Source organism: Rhinopithecus roxellana, chromosome 4, assembly GCF_007565055.1.
Source record: "Rhinopithecus roxellana isolate Shanxi Qingling chromosome 4, ASM756505v1, whole genome shotgun sequence".
NCBI lineage: Eukaryota > Metazoa > Chordata > Mammalia > Primates > Cercopithecidae > Rhinopithecus > Rhinopithecus roxellana.
Window position 1 is genome coordinate 15,588,138 of NC_044552.1, and position 5,670 is coordinate 15,593,807.

General features: G+C 44.8%; 1 pseudogene; it reads right to left on the bottom strand.

Annotated features, from left to right (window-relative positions):
- Nucleotides 1-5,119: 5,119 nt before the first annotated feature.
- Nucleotides 5,120-5,217, bottom strand: LOC115897223 (annotated as a pseudogene).
- Nucleotides 5,218-5,670: the final 453 nt, after the last annotated feature.

The window sequence follows — 5,670 nt, forward strand, 5'->3', positions numbered from 1 at the left end:
TTTGGCTTTTATTTCACGAGCCATCAGAAGCTGGCTGCCGCCCTGGTGGCAAGTGTGAGCTTACTGTCACGTAATGTCTGGGCAGCAGCTTGTGACATCTGTATAGTTTTAACTCTCAACCTTTGCACTCACTTGAATAACAAACTTGAAAAGAAATGACTCCGGGGAAGAATCCCCCCAATTTTTGTTTTGTTTTGTTTTGTTGTTGGTTTGTTTTTATTCTTTGAGACGGAGTCTCTCTCTGTTGCCCAGGCTGGAGTGCAGTGGCGCGATCTCGGCTCCCGGTAACCTCCGCCTCCTGGGTTCAAGTGATTCTCCTTCCTCAGCCTCCCAAGTAGCTGAAAATACAGGCGCCCACTATCATGCCCAGCTAATTTTTGTGTATTTTTAGTAGAGATGGCGTTTTGTCGTGTTGGCCAGGCTGGTCTTGAACTGCTGATCTCCGGTGATCTGCCTGTCTAGGCTTCCCAAAGTGCTGGGATTATAGGACCAAGAACCCCCTTTCAAAGGAATTGAGAACATTTAAAAAAGATGTCATAGGTCGTGTTCTGAAGAAATGGAACCTTGTGAGATTATTGATGACAGATTCTGAGGAATTAGCTGAGCTTTCTGACCGGTCATCAGAAATGTGGGCAGGAGACAAAGGCTGTTCCAAAGTCTTCCAGGCCAAGGTCAGAGCAAAACTCGTGCATGTGTTGGGTATTTGGCCCCATTCAAAGTTGCTTTGGTTGGGTGTGGTGGCTCATGCCTGAAATCCCAGCACTTTGGGAGGCTGAGGTGGGCGGATCACGAGGTCAGGAGTTCGAGACCAGCCTGGCCAACATGGTGAAACTCTGTCTTTACTAAAAATACGAAAATTAGCTGGGCATGGTGGTGGGCGCCTGTAATCCCAGTTATTTGTGAGGTTGAGGCAGGAGAATTGCTTGAACTCAGGAGGCGGAGGTTGCAGTGAACCGAGATCGTGCCATTGCACTCCAGTCTGGGCAAGAGCAAGATTCTGTCTCAAAAAAAAAAAAAAAAAAAAAAAAAAAAACCAACTTTCCCTAACAAAAAATAAAAAAGCAAAGTTGCTTTGAATACAGTCCCCTATATACAAGGACTCCTATGGGCATCTTCTGTGATGAGATAGGATGTGGCTCAGGCTTTAATTTTTATAACAAAACTGTAACTTGGATATTTTTTTCCTCCGAATACCTGGAACTTATGGGTTCCTTCCTAACAAGCCAGAGTCCTTATTTTCCGACAGGGGTATAAAATCTGGTTATTTAGAGCATATCAGGCCAGGTGCGGTGACTGACACCTGTAATTCCAGTACTTTGGGAGGCTGAGGCAGGAGGATCGCTTGAGCCCAGGAGTTTGAGACCAGCTTGGGCAACTTAGTGAGACACCATCTCTACCAAAAAAGAGAAAAAATTAGCCAGACATGGTGGCAGGAGCCTGTGGTCCCAGCTACTCAGGAGGCTGAGGTAGGAGGATCACTTGGAGACTGGGAGGTCGAGGCTGCAATGAGCTATGATCATGCCACTGCACTGCAGCCTGGATGACACAGCAAGATCCTGTCTCAAAAAAAAAAAAAGTATGAAGAAGAAAAAGAGCATATTATTTGAAGTCACACAATCTAGAGTCAGATGATCAGTTCTGCTACATATCATTGACAATATTTAACATGTCTGTTCCTTGGTCTTCCCACTCATAAGTCACGTATAAGAATAGTGCCTACCCATAGGGTGGTTGTGAAGAATAGTGAAATAGGGTGTGGCAGGCACTCCAGATCTTACCTTGTGGGAGCGGGTAGTACAAGGGAGGCATAGCACAAGCAGGCTTTGCTCTTAGTTTGCTTCTTGTTAGTGATGTTAAATGTTGGGCTCCTGCCAAAGTCCATTAAGAACAATGGTCTCTGAAAGTAATGATGATGGCTCACAACTGTAATCCCAGCACTTTGGGAGGCCGAGGTGGGCAGATCACAAGATCAGGAGTTCGAGAACAGCCTGGCCAACGTAGTGAAACCCGGTCTCTACTAAAAATACAAAAATTAGCTGGGAGTAGTGACCTGCGTCTGTAGTCCCAACTACTCGGGAGGCTGAGGCAACAGAACTGCTCGAACCCAGGAGGTGGAGGTTGCAGTAAGCCGAGATTGTGCCACTGCGCTTCAGCCTGGGTGACAGAGTGAGACTCCGTCTCAAAAAAAAAAAAAAAAAAAAAAAAAGTAATGAGGATAACAACAATCAACTAATGTTTACTGGTTACCTACTGTGTGCATGACCTTACTCATTTGAGTCTCACCACAAGCCTAGGCGAAGAAGCTCAAAGCACGTGCCATCCACCATTCCCTAGTCTAGTCCCTATGCTTGCTCTGATGAGATGGGCATAAGGCTGGCTGTGGAGAAAGTTTTTTCACCGACCGTAAGGTACCCTTATGTCCTCAACCTTTATTGAGGGTTGGTGTGAGAAACAGCCACGTGACAAACATCTCTGAGGGTGTTCTTTATATGTGATGGACTACGGTGCGTTTCATTGTCTAGTGGCTTAAAAAAGAAACCATATGTCATAAATTCCTTTTTGAGTTAAAGGTTGTTTCACTTGATGGTTTCTTGCGCTTCCTTTTATTAGACAGACGTCTTGGTCTAAGGCCTAGAGATTTTGGTTCAGTGCGTTTGAGTAGTGTCAGATGAGCAGACTTTGAAAATGCTCCCTCCTTTTTTTTTTTTTTTTTTTTTTGAGACGGAGTCTTGCTCTGTCGCCCGGGCTGGAGTGCAGTGGCCGGATCTCAGCTCACTGCAAGCTCCGCCTCCCGGGTTCACGCCATTCTCCTGCCTCAGCCTCCCGAGTAGCTGGGACTACAGGCGCCCGCCACCTCGCCCGGCTAGTTTTTTGTATTTTTAGTAGAGACGGGGTTTCACCATGTTAGTCAGGATGGTCTTGATCTCCTGACCTCGTGATCCGCCCGTCTTGGCCTCCCAAAGTGCTGGGATTACAGGCTTGAGCCACCGCGCCGGGCCTGCTCCCTCCCTTTGAGTCTGAGGCACAGCCAGGGCTGGGAACCCCTCCTGTGGCTTTTGGTCAGCTCACCCGGTGGTCCCTGATTGTGATCACGGAGCTAAGATTGGTACTCCTTTTGCCTAGGTTTTCTGACAGGAGTTTTGCACCCTTTTCATGTCGTGTCTCTTGCTCTTTTACTTCCCTTCCCTTAATATTTTTAGAGTTCACATATCATTTATTGTAAAATGTCTTGTCTGCTTTCAGCATTAAAAACAAATGACTGAAAGAATGGGTGTCACTCTCCGCCTAAAGTTTCCCACAGGATTTTCCTTAAAACACCTCCTTATTCTTTCTTTGTGTCACTCTTTCACCTGCTTTGCTGTTTTTAATTAATTGCTTGACAAAATAAACATTTATTTACTTTTAAAACACACTAATGTATTCTGAAGGGAAACTGGCTCCCTCTCAAATGTCTGGAGGCATCATAATTGTGAAGAGAGACTGTTCCAGGAGAAGTTGTTCAACCTTGAGATAATGACAGGGTTGTCTGGAGAGGACCATAATGAGTTCAAAGGAAGGTGCTGGAATAAATGCAGACACAGAGGTTGTTGATGCAATGTAGGGATTGTCTCATCTCATGGCCCTCCCACCCCATTCCACTGATGTCAGTTTAGTTACATCCCTTGCTTGCGGTATGTCAACATGCAGCAATTATTTTGTTTTTGTTAACAATGATAGGACTTTAGTGCAATGAACTTGGCCTACATCCCTGAATGCTGCATTTACAACCAGCTTTCCTTGCTTGACCGCAGACTTCATCGAGTAAAAAGAGGCAATTCCAAAGGTTATTGCAAGATTACAGCATAACAGGTCTGGACAAAAGCACCAAAGGCACTGTTGAATGTGGGAAGATGACTGACTGGGACCTGGAGGAAGTGACACTGGCTTCAGTGGGGCACTGTAGAGTCACACAGTAATGCACATGTGACCAGGCGCAGGTGTTTGCTTGATCCTGTCTTCTACATGAGAAAAAGAACTTTAAAAAAGTCATTGAGTGTGAAAAAGACTTCAGGACCATCAGATTATTAAAATTATTGTACTGATGGAATGGTTTTTAAGTTAAATTTTGAGTAATGTTGACAAACCTCTCTATTGCTTCATCTGCTGATCAGCATAAGTGACTTACAACTAAGTGAACCAGCCCTTTCCAGAAATTCCGGAGGTTGATCTTAATCCAACTGTTTACTAATAATTTAAGTGCCCTCTCTCTGTTTTCTGATAGAATCGGTTGTTTATACTTTTCAAGTGCCTGCTCCAGGTTAACTTTCTTCTTTCTTTTTTTTTTTTTTTTTTTTTTTTTTTTGAAATGGAGTCTCGCTCTGTAGCCCAGGCTGGAGTGCAGTGGCATGATCTTGGCACACGGCAACCTCCGCCTCCTGGGTTCAAGCGATTCTCCTGCCTCAGCCTCCTGAGTAGCTGGGATTACAGGCGCCCGCCACCACGCCCGGCTAATTTTTTGTATTTTTAATAGAGACGGGGTTTCACCATGTTAGCCAGGATCCGGGTAAACTTTCACACTAGATGCTGTCACTGCCTTTTAGAAATTTACCACTGAACTGGGATGATACACCACATAGGAAAAAATCATTAGCAATACAAAGCAGTGTAAGTTAGCAGTGCTAGCGGGTGGTAGAAACCCAAGTTGCCAGGAGTTGAGAAGCAGGCATGACCACATGGGTTGGGGAGAGGAGAGAGTGATTCCCTAGAGATGGGACCTAGTCTGTGGGAAAGCCAAATCCTTGTATACTATAGCAACCTTCCTCTCCAGCCACAGTGGCTGTGCATCTGTGGAATTTTCCTTTCCCTCTTACCACCACACCTTTGCCAGTATCATTTCTTCCACCTAGAATGTCTAACCTTTTTGTTCACTTAACACAATTCTCCCCAAGTTTCCAAACCCAGGTTGTGGAGGTCCTTGACTGTGTGGCTTGGAAATGTGCACTTTCTGTTGTTGGAAATCACTACCTGCTATTGAATGAGATTGTGAAATGATCAACATGAACCCTAGCTGGGTTATAGGAAGAGAATGTTTTCCAGACATGCAATGCGATGGGCCTGTGCCTTCTGTTTACTCATTTGTTGTCACACCAGCCCGGTACTGTGTTGATAGATACGAAGGAACACATCTTACACATGAGCATGAAAACCCAACCATCAGCTTATGAACTACGAAAGGATTATCATTTATTGTTTTTCACTTGGACATCTGAGAAGGGGCTAAAGAGTTCACAGCCAAACCTGGTTTTATTGGGCTTTGCTTTATTGCACTTTGCAGATAGTACGTTTCTTACAGATTGAAGTTTTGTGGCAACCCTGTGTGGGGCAAGTCTATCAGCATGATTTTTCCGACAGCCTTTGCTCACTTTGTGTCTCTGTGTCATAGTCTGGCAATTCTTGCAGCATTTCAAACTTTTCCATCGTTATAATATCTGTTCTGGTGATCTGTGGTGTTACCATTGTAATTGTTTTGGGGTGCCACAAACTGTGCCCGTATAAGATGATGAATGTGATTCACAAATGCTGTGTGTGTTCTGACCCCTCATCAGCCTGCTGTTCTCCCACCACTGTCCCTTTTCTTGGGCCTTCCTATTCCCTGAGATACAATGATGTTGAAATTAGGCCAATTAATAA